This window comes from Dreissena polymorpha, chromosome 10 (genome assembly GCF_020536995.1).
Source record: "Dreissena polymorpha isolate Duluth1 chromosome 10, UMN_Dpol_1.0, whole genome shotgun sequence".
Lineage (NCBI taxonomy): Eukaryota > Metazoa > Mollusca > Bivalvia > Myida > Dreissenidae > Dreissena > Dreissena polymorpha.
Window position 1 is genome coordinate 43,161,705 of NC_068364.1, and position 20,804 is coordinate 43,182,508.

Sequence of the window (20,804 nt, forward strand, 5' to 3'; positions counted from 1 at the left end):
AGTTTATCTTGCAAGATGGTATATTTGCTGCGGACAAGACCTATGACTTTTTCAACATGGATTCTCACATGCGCAATTTTCCGCGTTGTTTCAACATCTATGGCTGACAACTGGGCCTTACCACGCATAAATGCTGGTATATTTATTTCCGCACAATGAACACCGACACTGTCTGCAATGTCAAAATCACGATCTGCTAAAACTAAATCACCTGGCAGAAGCTTGCCTAAAATACCACAACCTTCAGTTATAGACTTTTCAGAGGCCCTGCCACCCCACTCTGAAGAAAGAAATGAAAAAGATCCTTGGGGTGTTATTCCAATCAAGAATTTAACAGTATTGTTATGTTTGTAATTGCTCCAAGTCTGAGCTCTTGCCATAAGTCCTTTAGGTCTTTGAATAAATATTTCAAAACAGTCAATCATGACAGCAGTTTTTTTGGAGAAGTGTGTTCTGAATTCCATTGGCATTGTCTTCTGTAACTCCTCTCTCTCTGGCCAGTAAATCAAGTGTTTCAGTCTGATGTACAGAATGTGTATCATGACTAGAAAAATCCTAGACACTGTTGATGTGGAGACACCAAACCTGTAAGCTAAGTCTTGCACTGGCATATTGAGTTTAAGGCGCATCAATGTCATTAAAATATCCCAAGCCTATATTTTTTGTACAGATGAATGGAGTTACTATGTTGAGCACTATCACAAGGACGCGGAAGTTCGGCAGACCTGTATAGTATTTAACCTTTTCATTGTCATGTTCAAAACTTTCCTTTGACAGCTGATGTGCTTTCAATTCAGCTTTCAGCTGCATGTTCTCAGAGATCAGTCTTTGTATTTCACTATCTACCTGACTCTGTGTTACTCATGGAGTAGATGGGCTCTCCGGAAGTTCACTTTCGACAGAGATATTGGGGGGCTTGGAAGGACTCTCAGAGGCAAGCGGCAAGGCTGTGAATGCTTCATGACTGTCAGAGGCAAGCGGCACCGCTGTGAATATTTCATGAATCTCAGGCTTTTCAGACTGTAACTCAATAAGTGCTCTGGCCACATGGTGCTTCTCTCGAACCTCATCCCTATCCAACTTCCTCTGGTATTTGAAATTTAACAGCATACTAATAATAACATGTACTTAAAGGGATCTTTCACGGTTTGGTAAATTGACAAAATTGAAAAAAGTTGTTTCAGATTCACAAATTTTCGTTTTAGTTATGATATTTGTGAGGAAACAGTATTACTGAACATTTACCATATTCCAATATAGCTATTATATGTGTCTTTTGACAATTTGAAAACCTAAAAATTATAAAGCGTTGCAACGCGAAACGATTGAATAATTTAGAGAGTTCTGTTGTTGTCGTTTAAATTTACGAAACTACGAAGATCGCTTATATAAGGTATAAAATACTTATACCGTGTATGCTCGGCGGAATTTTATTCTTGATTTTATACTGGAGCTTTTAAGATCAAATGTTTACATTTATCAATATAAAGCATTTAATGACAAACTTCAAAATATGACAAAATCTGTAAAAAGGCCCCTTTAATATAGAGACAGACCAACTTACCAACACTAAGACTCACTGACTCTTGTACAATTCCAGTTCGAACCCATCAAATCCAGATAGCACATTGGGTAGTCATTTTTCATGCATTTTCAGATCAAACCACATTTATCATACATGTAAAGTGTACCTTTTTTTGTTAGTTTCTATCTTCTTCTCTTTCTTCAAAGATTTACTTGGTGTCAAGTCTTCTCCAATCAGGATTTGATCTTTCATACATACTCGATGGTTTACCTGAAAAACAGAATGTCATTAAAATTTAACTATATATCAAATAAGCATCGAGATATTAATTTTCTGAGTGCATTGTCATAGAAAAAATGTACACTTGTTCAGAGTCAGATCTATGCAAAGAAATATGCATTGACTGCACTTTACCGCTGCATGAGGCCTGAGCCAGCATAACAATAACAATAACAGCCTAACATATCTATAAATAGAAAAACCAGGCTTTAACTTTTAAAATAGAACATCAATATATCCATTTCAATTACCGTTTATGAAATGATCGGAGCAGATTTTCGAGTATTTTGTCGGTGCATCTTTCCGGTTAATATTTGCCAGCCACAGTCGGCGCCGATCTGCGCTCAAAGTTTTCGTGAATTCGCCTTCATTTTCTCTGACAGTTGGAATTGAATAGAAACCTCGTCGTACTGAATTATCTGCTCGATTGCAGCAACCTTTAACCCAACATGACACACCCATATTTTACTAAAAATAGATGAATTCGTCATCAGTAGTAGGTCAAGCGTAAGTGGGTTTGTTTTCCAAACAAAATGGCGGCGGTGTAAAAAGTACCAGGATGTGTGACGTCACATGAAAACTATGTATAGACAAGTTTATTGTTATTGTTTACATTGGGCTTGTTTGTGCATGCGCAGTCACTGTTTGGCAAAAGCGCTGGTTACTGCTACGGAAAATATATGCAATTAGTCATTTTTTTCATCAGAAAATAAGTCAGAACTTCTAAAATTAATTCTAAAACACAATACATTACATGTAATTAAGTACTATATCACACCACACCAACATCGGCTTTGGAATAAATTGTATTGTTATTTGTTGTAATAATTAGCGTGAATGATCAACACCATAAAATTGTTATTTGATTTGGAAGCCATAATGCGATATCTACAATCTGTCAAATGTTTTGTGACATAAATAAAGTATTTTATTGAACAACAAATAAATTATGTGAATTAATATCGGAAACGTTTATTTTTAATGAACCACCATTTTAATTGATGAGTATTAGAAATATACAAAAACTTGTTTAGTCTTTTGTTCCTTCTATATTATATAATGTATTTATTTAGACAAAGAAAGTGATAAAAAACACTGTTGCACACACGACTGCATGCATTTTTCAAGGTTCAAGATACAAGTGAAAGCATCATTAAGCTTGCTAAATTACTGGACAAACACCTTCCAACCTGTTGGGGGGGGGCACATTGGGTCACTAATGTTTATGACACTCGTATTGATAGTTTGATAGTTAGTATCTGTCAAACAAAAGGCCAATTATGTGGCACATTACATGTGTCGACGCGTATCATTATGAACACATGCAAATTATGGGGCAGATTACATGTGTCGACGCGTATCAATATGAACACATGCACATTATGGGGCAGATTACATGTGTCGATGCGTATCATTATGAACACATGCACATTATTTTTAAAGTAGACACACTAACGTTTATGACACTTGTGTTGATAATAAGTATCTGCCAATCAAAAGGCCAATTAAACGGCAGATTACGTGTGCCGACGCGTATGAACACATGCACATTATTTTTAAAGTACACACACTTTCCATTTGTGCATTTGTGCATTGAATTTTTTGAGTACATTCATGTACATTCATGTTGGACATGTTGATTTCATAACTTCACATGCTTAATTCGCTAAAACAGAAATACAATGTTATGTTTTATATAAAAGCTATTTATTACAAATACAGTTTCAGTGTGTTTTCAGGATTAAAATAATTGTGGAAATATCAGTTATTTTCAACACAATCTTTCTATATAGATCAGCGTTATGCCAACCACCTTTTGCCAACCTGTGGGCAGAGTCTGCATATAGCAGGTGTGCGTGAGTCGTCATGACGTCACTCATTAACTCGTCTCCAAAAATAACGAAATATCCCTTTTAGACGTTTTGAAAGCATAAAAATATGATGAAAATGGTATATCATGAGATTCAATTAATATAAAATAGAATTTGCAATCACTATTAAAATATTATATGAAAATTGTTGGAATATTGCAGATACCTAAGAATATTAAGAATATAATTTTATTATTGAAATTCCCATTTGATTTTTTTATCTTTTTGACACCATAAATAAATTCAAAATATACTATAAGACGATTGGTGAAGATAAATACAAAATAAACTTGCGAGGAATACATTTTTCTCATGAATTAGGTAGTCATAAACACAGCGCTGTTGACTGTACTTTGTTGTTGATGCATTACTTGTTACCTTAACAGTTAACATGGTGTCAACCAATTTCTGTCAGACCATAACATTGGAACTTCATATGTAGATCACTGCGGGGAATCACTGGATATTAAAAGTAAAAACAGAAGCAGTTCAGATGATGTACTCAAATCCGTTCAGACGATGTACTCAAACAAAAAACGTTCAGACAATGTACTATTTTCCAAATTACTCGCAACAGATCTAAAAAAGCTTAAACAATGTGGACAACCTTGTATGAAATATTATAAGCATGTTAGAAAGCAAAAACTGTTATATTTATTTGTTTGTTTGTCATCTTGAATAGCAAACGAGTCAAAATAAAGTATGTTCAGACGATGTACAATTGTCATTGTTAATTGTGTCTGAATGTTTGAGAAAACTACAGAAATCTCAGAAAAAAGACAATTACCAGAGTACATAAGGAGACTAAGCGGGTACTTTGCGCATAGTTATCATTAATTTAGATATAATAAAATATGACAAAACCTTGATTTTCGTTATTAAGCGAGAGCTTTTTCCGCCATTTTGTGCGTACAATGTACTTTTGTGATCACATGATTCCCCGCAGTGTAGTTGCAACTTGATGAATTTTACACGGCACACCCATTTTTGGGTCACTAGGTCAAAGGTCAATGTCACTGGGACCTCTAAAAAAAATTTGGACAAGCTTTCATTTATTCCAAACAGCACCTGCAGCCAAGCCTTGGCACCTGTTATGTGGTGCTTTTGTTTATATTTTGTTTTTGCAATTATAAAGCATTTTTGTCATTGTCTATAGTAAACCTATAGTTATTTGTGAACTCGTGTTCAACATTCTATAAATTGAGAACTGTGAATATAAACATATTTTACCTTAAACTATTGCATTGTTATCACTTGTGATACAATTAGGAAGGTAGATATTGAGAATAAGCAAAACTGTTTACGCGGTGTTTTTTTCACCATTTTGGGGATGGGACCAGGCCCCTTTTCATTGGGGAAATTAGCGGCGTTTTGGCTAAAATTAGGAAATTGGTGTTGTTGTTTTGCAAAATATACTTCAAAATTGAGAATAAAAGTGTGTCCAGTTTTATATTTACTATGGTTGAACTTGGATGGGAGATCCCAAAATATTGAGATCTAATTTTTTTTTTTTTTTTTTGGCAAACGTTCCATTGGGAATTTTTAGCTTCCATTTGGGAAAAATATATACTTTTTTCCATTAGGAATGGGTCTGCTTACCGGACCCGAATGTGAATGACAAAAAAAAACACTGTTACAATTAAATAAAAATTATGTTCAGCAAATAGAATTTTTAAGATCAGATGGCCTTATACCTATTGCAACAGAGAACTCTCCTTTGGTGTGACATAATGATATACTTTGTCCCCCAAGCAAGCAGTGAATTATATGTGTGAAATAATAATATAGTAATGTGAAAATACTGAGCTGAAGCCAGGGATTGAACCCACGACCTCCAGAGTGGTAGTCAGACACTTAAACCACGTCGCTAAACAGCTAGCCCAACAGCAAGGCTGTTGGAAGTGACCTTATTTTCACTACAATACTACTTCACCCAAGCAAGTAGAGAATGATTTTGTTTATATTAAGAACAAGAATGCCCTGATGACATCTCATCAATTTAATTTGTGTATTTTGTTTCACTATCAATAGAGCCATTTAAACACCTCAGTAGCTGATAAATGTAATACTTAAAGAGCTCTTGAATAGCCAAGGAACACACAAAACACAAATATTGTCATTGAGCGTCATTTTTTGCATTATAAAAAAACACAATTTTACTCTTGTGATTTAGACTTCTACATCCTGTATCCATGATTTCCCTTGTAAAGCAGACATAGTAACCCATTTTATTGAGATCATTTTTATTTGAGTTCAGTTTTATACTAAATTATAATTAACCTTTAATAAAACAGTGAAATTATATTGGGTAGCAATCGGGTAGCAATGTTGGTAAGTTGATTTCCATTAGATGTTTTTCACACTTGATTTGAGAATCTGATAGGTTGTTTTGTAGCTGAACAAGTTCTAACGCATTAATAGCATGTATTCACAGAGTTGTGTTTACCTCTTTGGGAAATAATTAATGAGCTAATTATTTTTTTCTGTTTCAAATACACAGTTGATGTACAGAGGGCACTTTGGCAACCAAGGAGCTCAAGCATTTAAGGCAAGAGAAATAGAAATTGAGCCAGTCGCTGTACATTCATGGAACTCCATCCTGTCTATGCGGACAAAACTGTTGTTGGAATTACATAGTGACCAGCAGAACTGTTACTCAAGCCAAACACTTGACACTATACTGGTCCCCTCCTGTTTGGGTGGAAGTTACAGTGGTTGGGTTAGTTATCTAGTAAGCAGCAGAAAACTCGAGTCAGACGCTAGACATGTACTGACATCCAAACTGTCTAGGTGGAAGTGACTGTGGTTGGAATAGTTGTCTAGCAGGCTACATAAATATAATTCTAGCTAGACACTGGACATGTACTTACCTCCCTCTTGTTGAGATAAAAGTGATTGTGGTTGAAAACAGTTGTTTAATGAGCAGTGGGACTGTAAAGCAATCCAAACACTTGACCCTATACTGACCAACCTTCTGTTAAAGTGGAAGTAACAGTGCCTGGAATAGTTGTCAAGTCAAGAATTACAAGCCACAAGGTCGCAAAGTCGGGTCAAGTAAGATTACATTGATATCAATACCAGTCACAGCCTCAGTGGCATGCAGCCCAATCACATATTGCATGCTCAACTGAAGTGAAAGTTCTTAGATATATGCTATTTTGTTCAGTCATTGTCTGCTGTCAAATGTGTGTTGCCTGTCATTTCAAGTACCATTTTTTGACATCTTCCTTGTAACCACATAAAAGAAGTTAAATAAACTGGACAAGGGTTTTCAGTTCTAACCCAATTAAGAAGAAATCCATATTTTATACTGTGTGCTGCAAATTTGTGTTTAACATTGTAATTTATAAATTGCAAATTGTTCTCAGCAATTATCAAATAATTATCAAGAGTGATATTTATCACCTGATTTACTCTGTCAAATTATTTTGAATGAGTGTTCCATAAATTTCATAAATTTACCACCAACATTAAAGCATGTTTATGACATGTTCATGTCTTGAGTTCATGTCTAAAAGTATATAATATGCCGTATGCATTTCAGTTTTTTAAGGATATTAAGAACTCCATAAATTCCATGAAGTAAATGGAAAATCTCAATTTAACTTATAATTCCTGGACAAACAGAGATGTTTTCTACATTTATTATTTTGAGTGATCTCCCTTGGAATGGCTGTACTCTTATATCTCACTTCCAGCGGTAAAAGTTTGGAAAAATGTTTTAATTTTGAGTGGTCTCCCTTGGACTTGCGTTGCTTATATATCTCACTATACATTTCCAATGGTAAAAATTGTAACCAATCCCTGAATGATGTGAATATGCCATGAGGTTGGATTAATCTATATCACGATCAGACTAGAATATTAAATATACCAATAGTCTGGTATACAAAATAGTAACATAGGCTTCAACTCAAATTCCTCATGCGTAATACTAGTATGCTTACTTTGTTTAAACGTATTATAATTTGTGTATTATACAGAGAAATCATTTGTTTGTTCTCCCTTTCTTCTGTTTGATTCACATTCTGAAGAAGTATTTGAACTTACATGTAAGTGAACAAAATTTGAAACAAATAATAACACATACTGTCGCAGAATAGTATTTATATACCATCTTGCTATACTGTTTTTCCGTAATATATTTTTACATGAATTTAGCATTATTTATATTCAATCATATTTCATTGTTTCTTGTGGGCTTTTATGGTAGTGTTATTCATTTAAATATTATATAAAATGCCTATGTGTAAGCAGTGATACATATATAGTAAAATAAAACACCCTGATGTGTGTGATGTTTATTGAAACTAAAGGTAGACTTAAATGTTAAATACTGAGAAACATGCTGATGATCATTCAATCATTGTGTGACCCCTCGAAAGTGATCTAAATGTATATAAGTAAGTTGAAGTGGGGTGTTAACAAAAAATGTAATTATTTTCATTGCAAAACGGTTGTGCAGTTGCAACGGTTTTGCCCTGAAAATGAATACAAACATTATAGTGTAATGGTACCAGTACCTAGCATGTCAGACTGTGACCATTGTACCAGTACATACAGACTGAGACAATTTGATTTTTGAAACCCATTAGGAAAAGAACTGGTACCAGCCCAATTTGGAAAATTGTGCGAGAAAAACCCAGAAATTGGGAAAATTTGTGTATTTGATTTATTTGCTTCCAAATACTTTAAAATTGATAATTAAATTTTGTTAAGTTGTCAATATTATATTAACTTAGGTTCAAGCCATAACGCTGCATAAGAAAACAAGTTAAAAGCTGCAGTTGCATTGTTATTTAAGTTTTCTTCAATTGGGATATTTTTTGACAGCAATTGGGAAACTTGTAGTTTTTTCCTTACTGGAAAAATGCCATTGTTCGGTACTTTATAATAATAAAAAATTGCTGCATGGTACCAGTAATGTAGTATGTCAGGTTGTGAAAATAGTATTGGTATGTCTTATGTTAGACTGTGACAATAATACCTGTACATACAGTACAGCCAAAGCGGAACAAACGTATTTCGCGATCCGCGGCGGCAAGGCGAAACGAGTCGATGCCGCGTCAGTCGTTGAAGCCGCGTCAGTATGCGGCGGCAAGTCGCATTTCGCCGCGAAACTTCGCATCTGTCCGCCGAGGCATGCCGCGGTCCGCTACATGATGCCGAGTCGATGCGATCATGAAATAATTTTTTTTTAATTATTAGTTACATGTAGTTAACAAATTTTGAAAGAACAATTATAATAATAATTAAAATCATAATAAATTTATTGTGCGCGGATTGTATTAGCATATACATGTAAGCATAGTAAATGTGTCTGGCCAATTATTAAGTTTGTTTCCCGCCCGTAGCGTATGTATTTCACACATAAACAAGGTCACGTAATTATGTTTTCGCACATACAAGTGGTCAAGGCTCCAGCATATGGTGGATTTATAAATTAATTGCATGTTGATTCCGCTATTATATTTTAGCTGTGAAAATTAGCAGTTTGAAGCCACATCAATAATCAAGACGGTGACGACGTATTTGTAGTTTTGTTAATTATCAGCTTATTATAACTATTGTTTGAATATGCGTATATAAACACGTTTTATTTTGTTCATATTATACAGTTAATATCGCTACTTATTACCCGATAATCCCGTATATTCCAGTGTTAAAGCAAATGCTGGTAAATATTTACGATACACAAACATTCTCGATATTTCCTTAAGTATCAAATACATTTTGGCATTTGTTACTATTTATAGAGATGATGAAATAACGTCTAATCGGGGCGTTTTTTTTCTCCACTGAACACGCGATTTACGCCTGACGTGATGTTCATGTATTTATACAACACAAAATACACCCAAACTTTCCAAACGACGTTCTACATGTCTGCATAATTTTCGCGCGCTTTTTATGAAACAAAGGATATTTTAGCACTGTTTATTTGACGCTAGAATTTGCCAAAGGACGCGTTAGCATTAAAATTCGGAAGTGTGTTTCGGATTACAAATTTAATAATGATAATCGAACAAAACATAAACAGTTGTGCGTAATTAATTCTACGCTACACATACATGTATGTACATGTAGGTGGATATCTTTTCACTCGATCCGCCGCGTACGTATGCGGCGGATTTACTCCGCGAAAGTACGCGAGGTTAATACAGACTCGGCGTCGTTGCGCGGATCGATGCCGAGTGCCACGGCGATACGCCGCGTGAACACACGATTCGGCCGCCGCGGACTAATAATCTGGCCGTGGCGTAGCCGCGGATTATGTTTGTGCCGCTTTGGCTGTACTGTAGCATGTTAGACTGTGAAAATGGTACCATTAAGTAGCAGTTCAGACTTTGACAATGGTACCAGTACGTTGCATGTCAGGTACCAGTACGTAGCATGTCAGACTGTTACAATTATATCAGTACGTAGCATGTCTGATGGTGACAATGGTACCAATGCTTAGCATCTAAGACTATGATTATGGTACCAGTACGTGACATGTCAGACTGTGACAATGGTACCAGTACGTAGCATGTCAGACTGTTACAATTATACCAGTTTTAAGCATGTGAGACTGTAACAATTGTGTCACTTCGTAGCTTGCAGGGGTTTTTTTTAGAAAAAGGGGAAGACACTGGACGCTGGGTAAAAGGGGAAAAGAGAGCGCGAAAGAGACATATTTGGGGAAAAAATAAAAACTGTTCATTTAAATGTCTATAACTCACCTACAGACTTCAGAGTTTTTTTTTTAGAAAAAGAGTTAAGTCTCTGACCTTTTTGCTCTTAAACACATGAACAAGTATGATATTAAAGTCAAAGTCCTAAATAAAGTTGCAGGGGTAGATCTAATAATGGGAAATGTTTTCAACTGGGGCCGGGGGACGATGTCAATATTGTGATTTTAATATCATGATAAATGGGTAGATGATTTAGATCTGCAACAGTATTGGAAGGGAAAGGTGCGGCAGCTGCCGATTGTGTACTTTCACTTTCACAATGTTCGATGTTGATTACATGTACCTCCGAATCCTGCTGGGTTTCAACAGTTTTTGAAGATTCATTCTTAAAAATGCGTTGACGCAATTAATATTTTCCGAGTCCGAACGTTTTATTTTGTTCGTGTATGAACGCCAATTGTGAGACTTTTTTCTGTTTTAACGTTTATATCTTGGCTTTCACATAACCCGGATGAAAATTCGACTGGTTTCCGGTAATTAATTGACAAAACACCATTCTCGCGCAAGACCGGATTCCAGTAAAATAGTCCCATGATTAATACGATTAGTTGCCCGGTTTCCATGACGTAATTTAAGAGCTATATTTAGAATCACTGGTATTCCCAGATTTAAGTGTTCGTCGGGAGAGAGAGAGAGAGAGAGAGCGAGATCGTTCTACATGGTACAAATTGGATAAGTGTCAACTTCCCGAAAGAAAAAAAACATTTGTTTGATGGTAAAATATTATATTTTGGTGAAAAATTATATTTTTGGAGGGGAAATTGTATTTTTAAGGGAAAAATTCTGGTATCGGCGTCACTTTCTTAGTAAAAAAAAACCCTGGCTTGTCAGACTGTTACAATTATACCAGTAGGTAGCATGTGAGACTTGGACAATGGTACCAGTACGTAGCGTCTGATACTCTGACAATCGTACCAGTACGTAGCATGTCAGACTGTTACAACGGTAACGGTCCGTAGCATGTAAGACTGTTACAATTATACCAGTATGTAGCATCTCAGACTGTAACAATGGTACCAGTACATAGCATCTGTCAGACTGTGCCACTGGTACCATTACGTAGCATTTCAGACTGTTACAATGGTACCAGTCCGTAGCATGTCAGACTGTTACAATTGTACCAGTACCTAGCATCTGAGACTGAGACAATAGTACTAGTAGTAGTAGGTAGCATTTGAGACTGTGACAATGGTACCAGTGCTTAGCATCTGTGACTGTGATAATGGTACCAGTATGTGGCATGCCAGACAGTGACACTGGTACCAGTACATAGCATGTCACACTGTTAAAATTATACCAGTATACCTTAGAAGCAAGTGAGACTGTGACAATGGTACCAGTACATAGCATGCAAGACTGTGAAAATGGTACTGATATGTATAATGTTAGACTGTGACAATCGTACCAGTGTGTAGCATGTCAGACTGTGAAAATTTTATCAGACAGTATGTAGCATGTGAGACTGTGACAATTTAACCAGTACGACTAGCTTGTCAGATTGTGACAATTATACCAGTACGTAGCATGTGAGACTGTGACAATGGTACCAGTACGTAGCATGTAAAACTGTTACAATTATACCATTATGTAGCATGTCAGATGGTGACAATGGTACCAGTATGTTGCATGTCAAATTGTGACAATTGTACCAATAGTGTTTTATACAGGAAGGAAAAAGGGCGTGGTGCAAAATTTCAAAAAAGGGCACTTTAGCGCGTGACATCCATAAAAAGGGCACAAATATATCTGTATAGTGACTTAATAACAAGCTTTGTTACACACAAACATTGTATGTATAGTTTTGAGATTTATTGTTGAATAATTAAACCAACAAAATCCAGAATGTATATTTTATTATGTGTTTTATATTTTCATGTAGTAACAAAAAACAAGATTAAACACCATAGGATATATATCTTATACAAACTATAGCTTTTCAAAGAAGTCTTAGAATACTGTTAAATGAAAATTACCCTCTTAAACAATTATTTATATTTAAAACGTTTTACACATTGCACAAACAAGTCCTTTATATGCATCTTAAATGGAGATTCACAAACACTAACACTAACACTTTGTTGAATAGTCAGAAAGTTCTGCGTAATGACATTGTTTTCATGACCACGTGTTGTATTGTGTACATTTTATTTCGCAAAAAGTGTAACTAGGAACGGCGCCGTACTGTCTTTTGTTCATTGTCAATTAATTAAATACACGTTAATTGGTCTCAGGTATAATTATTTTGCTTACAACGCAATTTGCATCAGTTTCTAATTTACGTTTCGTCGAAAGTGGAATGCCAAAATCGGAAAGCGTACGTTGCGACATTCTAAACACGAATGATAAGTGGTACAAGTTCAATATTTTTGTAAAATTCATGTCTGTGTTTGCCAATTAACATATTTTGAAAAGTTACAAACGGGTCATAATGTTTTTAATTGAACCAATGGTGCAGGTTACTACTGTTACAACAATTAACAACTTTTGGCCAAACAGGGTCCAAGACGGGGTATCAACTTCTTTGCCGACATTCACACGTTATTGTAATCGAAACATCGTGACAATAAACAAGCACGTGCTCCAATTAAGCGCGGTCTGCCTAACCGTGAACAGCAAACATGTTAAGATTGTCGTCTGCTACAATTCATCAACACACATCTACTGTGAGCCTGCGCCCATTGTATTGGAAAGGAGGCGGAGCGTTATTTTAATCGACAGCTTTAATATGAGCCTGCGCCAATTGTATTGGATAGGAGGCGGAGCGTTATTTTAATCGACAGCTTTAATATGTCACGGGGTGCTATTTTCGGTGTATGGCCAATTTTCAGGAAGTACAGTGGACGTCATGGGGTTTTGTAATCGGCGTATGGAAACAATTATCGGGCGTAATATACGGCCGTACGCCGCTTAGTGCAAGCCCTGTATAAAATTATTTTTTATTAACTTAAAACTGTTTTGCATTAAATTGAAATCAAATCAATATTTTACAGATACAACTGGTGTTTTTTTTAAATTTAATTACGCGTAAAAATAAATGTTTTGATATAACTGAATTATGCATGAAATGCACAATTTCCACGTGATAACATCGAGGTTTTCATCAAGTCTCCTAAGTTACTGCACGATTGTATCCGGACCGATTAGTGTTACAAAGCCACTGAAATTATCGATTGATATTGACACATGGTTATTCACGCATGACGTATTCACAACCGCGCGAATCTTCGCTGATAATAGTCGGCTTAGAAGCTTGGTTAAGAGGCAATTAAGATGTTATCAATAAGGTCGCGCACGGCGGAAAACAGGGCGGCGGCCTTTGAAAAGGGCAGCGTGGCGCTGATTTGCTTTGAAAGGGTCAGCGAGGCGCTTCAAAAAAGCGGCGTGGCGCTGCGCCACGCTAAAATGGCCTGGATAAAACACTAACCAGTATAATAGAATGTCAGACTGCGACAATGGTACCAGTATGTCTCCCATCAAACGGAGACAATTGTACCAGTACATAGACTGAGACAATGGTACTAGTTTGTAGCAGGTCAGACTGTGACACTGGTACCAGTGCGTAACATGTCAGACTGAGACACTTATAATAATGATGCTCAAAAGGTATTGCTTGAATGTGAATAGCTTAACATGTGCTCTATCCAAAAAAACGTAAGCCACCAAAAAAAATAACATGGGGGCCTTTTTTTTCCAAAATGGCGGCCGCATAATTGTGTATACAAATTTTATTGCAGTGATTTTTTTTGCCAGAAATTACAGCCGATATTCGGCTGCTTCCCAATTGCAAAAAATGATGTTTTTACCCAAAAATTTGATTAAAATTCCCTCCAAAAAGACAAAGTTTTTCCAATAAAGCCAATAAGATTACAATGTAAATTAGCAATGATTTCGAACGAGTGTCGATCGAGTTGCTGAGTTGTCGCCGAACAAAACTGACTTACGTATTTTTCGCGAATTTAGCCGAATACGATTTTACGTTGCTATCCACATCTCTCTCTATATTGCGGAGGATACCGATGATAGTCGATGTATCCCGATTGTAAACGCCTGTTTTTACACACGCCCAAGATGGCGGCAAGCAGACGAGAAATTTGCGATGCGCGGCGAAAATGGAAAGAGACAAACATGATATGATTTATATGTTAGTGGATCTGTGTAAAATCAGATTCATATGCATATTCTGCTTTATTATGTTTGTAACGCTTTACAGTTTACTGAAATAGCATTGAAGTGCAAGATGTTGAAAGGTAAAGAAATGAAATAAATTATTTTAACTCCATATAATACATCATTAACATAGCAAGACCACTAAAGCGTTTTTTTTTTTATAAATATGTGTTAATGTTTTCACCATATGATATTTAATTTAAAAGAATACTGAATTAAATTCTTACTGTTAAAGAGGTTATGATTAAATGGTATATTTAAGAATCTATATAGATTATTGCAAGTTCAATATGAATGTGGAAGGATATTAACTTAACATTGTCTTCATTGTAAGAACACATTAAATTAGCACTTTATAATATAAAAATGCTGTCAAACATACTTTAATAATTTTAATTCTGTTCTTATAATCATATTTATAATGTTTCCCAATTTCATGGTTTATCGCGCTATTTTTCACAATTTCATGGTTTATCGTGCTAATTTTCCCAATCCAAAAGGCACAGGCTGTAAGAAAAAAAATCAAAAAAAATCACTGTATTGAAAATCAAGGTATTTGCAATTGGAGACTAATGAAAACAAACATTATTCAGGTTGCTTTGTTGTTAAGAATGTTTAAAATATACAATTTATTCTTCTTTGACATTTAGATGTGAAATTTTGTACATTTGTATGGAAATTGTCGCAATTTGCACAATAATTGTGAACCACATATGTACGTATATATCACAATAAAGTTATAATATAAAGTCAATACACACACATGTATGACACACATAAACATCTGTGTTAAAACATGTTGAATAAATAAGTATATATAGCATTTAAAAAAACTATTTTATACCCAGGGGTGCGCTTATTATGGATTTATTGGTATCAATTGTTGGACAGTACCTTCCAAAAAATAAAAATAATACAATATAAACCATAATCATCACTTTTGTCATTAAGACTAGTTGGAACTTGATTATTAATAATAGTTGATTGTAAATCTAGAGGAGCAACATCATTACTTGAAGACTTATAATTATCGACTCTAAGTTATGTGTGATCAATATTGTTTAATGACTTTTAATTGAGTTTGAAATACTAGCAGGGTTATTCATTCTCTCCTTATAATGTATATGAACTTTCTTTATTCACATATATTGTTTAACGATCGTTGGGTGTTTTACATGTACTATGGTATGATTAAACGTATGATCTTATTAAGACATTTATTGGCACTTTATTGTAATTGGTACTGTTTACATACACCCTACAATCAATGCAGAGTATGAAAACTCATAGTCCGAAGATTACTTTATATTGAATATGTAACGTGGCTGATTAAATGGCAATCTACATTGCAACTATCTTAGTTTGAGATAATTACATGATGTAAACACTCGTCAATAGACTGTATCAAGATAAATTTGGATAAAACCCCAAACACGTGTTGTTGACGTCCTAGCATTTGACCTGTATATGCATATCAGGTGATTTGACAACATGCGATCATTCATGTGATGAGGTGACCTAAAGATAAGATAATTCAAATAGTATCTGTGTTTTAGATATTCAATTTATAGAAAGCTGGATGATAAAATCAAGGTGTCATTTTCTATAACATTTGATATTCAGATAAAGGTTGCAAGCTATTAGCCAAGTCAGCATTCATGTCGTGCATGGATATTCAATCGTTTCATTGATTTGCAGTATACAAATGACATGCTGACCCCAAAATATAAAACCTATTGAAAAAGTTAAAAATAACGTTATGACTCAATTTTCATGAACTCGCAGTAGGGGTTGTTACATTACTTTTCAGTCAAGGTCTAGTATCGTGCTATTTGCGAAAACAAAACCATATTTTACAAAACTAAAAATATTTTAATCAATCGATGTAAACAAGAGTTTATTTAAATTTATTGACCTTGAATGAAGTGTCCTCAAATGTGTCAATCGCATCTTTTGAGTGATAGGTGACACGCTTGATTCCCAAACCAAAATGAATGCTTGCGGCAAGCTCGCGGCAAGCTTGCGACAAGCTCGCCGCAAGCTTGCGAAGCTAAATTTTACTTTGTACAAGCTTGCTGCAAGCTTGCGCAAGCTTGCAAGTATTTTAATACAAAATTCTGCAAGCTTCTGCAAGCTTGTGCAAGCTTGCGCAAGCTTTTTTGGAAGCTTTTTAGTAACTGTTGCACTGTAGTGCATGTCAGCTGAAAATAAGTAAAAATTTCAAAGTACAAAAATATATAAAAACATAACAAAAATCATTACTGCAAAGAAGGTGATTTTTTCCCCCAGCATATTGGGATTCAAATTTAATGGCATAAAACACAGAATCTTAATAATCAGGTAAACATTTTTTTCGGCCTAGCTGTTTAACATGACATTAATTTTGACCTTTCACGACCTTCTCAGAAGCCAATCAAATTTAAAATAAATGTCCCGCCAGTATGTCTGAATGAATAACATCAAACAATCTCTTGGCTAATTCGAGAAAATGCCCCCTGAAACATTGACCTTTGAAATGAATAGGCATTCTGTGATACGATTTCCAAATGATCTCTTTGCAAAGGCTTAATTGGCCAGTGTTTCTCTGCTGTGTAAATCAATAAATGGGTCAACATCGTCTGGTGAAGTTGAAAATAGGACTTGCATTCAAGGCTATGTTTCCATATTTAACAAGCAAATTCGTTGAATTGATATCCCCCGCCAATATGCTTCTGGACACAAAAGTGTTATATTTGACACTCAGCTAAAAAAGCATTTGTGTTACGATACAAAGGGCCATAACTCCGTAAATAACAGATGGTGTACAATGCCATTTGGCATGCATCATCCTCATATCCATATATATACTCATACCAAGTTTCAATAAAATGCACCAAAGCACTTCCATGACATGGCTCCGGACACAAAAGTGCCGGACGAACGGAAAGACGAAAAGACGGACTGACAACGCCAAAACAATATTCCTCTGCCATTGGCGGGGGATAATAATAACCACCATATTGTATGCGACACAAATAAAGATATATGTAAAAACAAGTGATGTGTTTGTGAAACACTATGTCCCCTTTTGAGGCTTTTGACCTATATATTTGACCTTTGACCTGGAAGGATGACCTTGACCGTTTTCCACTCAAAATTGCAGCTCCATGAGATACACATGCATGCCAAATATCAAGTTGCTATCTTCAATATTGCAATAGTTATGGCCAAATGTTAAAGTTTGTGCAAATCAACAAACCAACAGACAGGGCAAAAACAATACATGTATGTCCCCCAGTATAGACTGGGGGACATAAACATTGTTATTGCTGATATTTCAATTCACCTTGAATTTATCTTATTTTTTTATTTTTTATTTTTTTTTCATTTTTTTTTTTTTATGCACAAATATAGATTTTTTTTTTTTTATTCAATATAATACATACAATGTATACATGAATATATACAACATAGTGATTGTACAAAGCAATAAAGTTCAGACATGTTATACAAGATATGCTAATATGTATTTTTTTTAAAGAGAAAAGAAAAAAATAATAGAAGAATTGTTATGAAAAATGATGAGTTGTATAAAGTCTGAAGAAAGCATACTGGACTTGTGTGTTTCGTTGTATATTCAAAATGATCTTATAAGATTGAAAAAAAAAACATACAAAAATATTTTAGAAAGATAAACTTACATTAGAGTGAAATGTATATAAGTGGACAAACATCATGAGAATTTAATCCGATTCCATTTTTGTTCAAAGTTTTGTAATGTGTCATTACTGAGGGCTATTTCTTTCTCAATCTGGACTTTAAGTTTGAGACTATGGATGAAACAATTAAAATTTGGTACTTGTTTTTTGAACTTCATGTTAAAGATGAACAATTTCATCATTATAAGAATAAAATTAACAATATTATGACAATCTCATGATTTCAATGAGTAAATTCCGAAACTTACATTTAAGAAAGATAGTTTAACGTTTAGTTGCTGTTGTTCAAGAAAAGATGTTAATTGATTCCAAATAGGCTGGATGTGTTTGCACTCCCAAAACAGGTGTTCTATAGTTTCGATGTTTTCACTGCAGAAGTCACACAGATTTGAGTTAGATAATTTGCATTTAAAGAGATATTTATTTGTAGCTATAATTCTATGGATGTATTTATATTGAAAATTTCTCAGAGTGCTTTCAATAGTTGCTTTATATGGCATGGTAAATATGTGTTTCCAATTAAGTTCATGTACTCCGAAAAGGACTTGCCATTTATTTTGGGTTTTTGAGTTTTCTGTAGGGTTTTTAATTTGTAGTGTGTAAAATATTTTATTTGTTTTGTTTTTTCTTCCAAGTATATTTTCTACGAATGTTGTTTGAGTACATGGTGTATTATTTGTATTGATTTCAGATTTAATATGTATGGGTATGCTTTTGATTAATGTGTAGTACTTCAAAAAATTATTTGAAGGTATTCCGTATATGTAGCATATATCATTAAAAGAGTAGAAATCCTTAATTCTGTAGTCATATAATTGGTCAACATATTTAATGCTTCGTTCAAACCAATCTTTATAGAAAAACGTCTTATTGTTTGAAGTTATGTCTTTATTGCTCCATAGAATAGTTTTGCTGCTTGTTTGGGTTTCTAGGTTATGACTGACATCACTCCATGCTGATAGAACATCAGACAGAAATATGTTTTCGTTTGCAATTTCATGTAAGATAGTATTGCTGATGTTACATTCAAAGAGTAAGGAGTCACCATATTTTTTTAAAATTTTCTGATAGAATAATTTCCATTTACTTGTATTGGCATTATCTAGGTATCTTTTAACCCAGCTGCATTTGATTGCATTCAAGAATGAGTCAATGTTCGTTAATTGGATACCTCCTTTTTCTACAGATTGAATTAACTGAGTTCGTTTTATTTTATCAGGCTTACCGTCCCATATGAAATTAAATATTGCTGATTTTATATCGTTAATAATATCATTTGGTGGATTTGGGAGGACTGTTAATACATAAATTAATTTAGGAAGTGCAAACGTTTTCAATACTGTGTTTTTTCCGATAAGTGTAAGTTTACGGTGATGCCATGATTTTAAGCAGTTTTTAAAATTCTGTAATTTAGGTAGTATGTTTTTAAGAACTGTATCTTTTTCATTATTTGTGAAAGTAATTCCTAACGTTGTGGCTTCATCGGATGTCCAATTAAATTTCATTTCTTTTTTATATTGGACATTATTTTGTTTTAATTTACCTACTCGTAGCACAGTACATTTACTTTTGTTTAGTTTCAGACCCGATGTCATTCCGTAAAGGGTTAGCGATTCTATTAGGTTATGGAAAGAATCGTAAGTGTCGTTTAAAAAATAAGTTGCATCGTCAGCAAATAGGGACTGTTTGATTTCTTCGTCAGGTTCTAGTGATATGCCTTTTATGTGTTTATTTGATTGGATGTGATGTGATAGATACTCGATGCAGATAATAAATAGCGATGATGAGAGTGGACATCCTTGTCGAACCCCTCGTTCGATGTTAAAACTGTTTGAAAAGAAGCCATTGTTAATGATTAAACTGTTAATATCGGTATAGAATAGTTTGACCCATTGGATGAGACTTTCACCAAAGTTCATATTTTCTAAGCAAGAGAACATAAATGAATGATCAAGCGAATCGAATGCCTTTTCGAAGTCTGCAAAGAAAATTAGACCAGGATTATTTGAATTGTTGAAATAGTTTATGCATTCTTGGATAAGACGAACGTTTTCACCAATGTAACGTCCTTTTATGAAACCAGATTGAGATCTTGAAATGATTGCTGGTAATATTTTTTTTATTCTGTTTGCTATACTTTTAGTTGCAATTTTATAATCATTGTTTAGTAAACTAATCGGGCGCCAGTTTGATAAGGATTCTAAGTTTTTTCCAGGTTTTGGAATAAGTGATATAATACCTTGTTTTTGTAGCGTAGTTAAGTTTTCGTTGTTAAATGAATAGTTTAGTGAATTAATTAGATGTGTTTTTATATCATTCCAGAATATTTTATAAAATTCGATTGTGATGCCATCAGATCCTGGGCTTTTGTTATTTTGCATATCTTTTAGGGCTAATCCACATTCATATTCATTAAGCAATCCGTCGCACAGTTGTTTTTCCTCTTCGTTTAAAGCGTGATGTGTATTTTTAAAAAGGGTGTTATTTTCAACATTTTTTCGTTTATAGAGGGTTTCGAAAAATAAACGTT

At 34.5% G+C, this 20,804-nt stretch overlaps 2 protein-coding genes across 3 annotated transcripts in view; one reads left to right on the plus strand and one right to left on the minus strand.

Annotated features, from left to right (window-relative positions):
- LOC127847548 (uncharacterized) overlaps nucleotides 1-20,804 on the minus strand; it is a 285,306-nt gene that overhangs the window by 95,868 nt on the left and 168,634 nt on the right. The gene's annotated exons all lie outside the window — the stretch shown is intronic.
- Nucleotides 1-20,804, plus strand: part of LOC127847550 (uncharacterized) — a 203,499-nt gene that overhangs the window by 77,734 nt on the left and 104,961 nt on the right. The gene's annotated exons all lie outside the window — the stretch shown is intronic.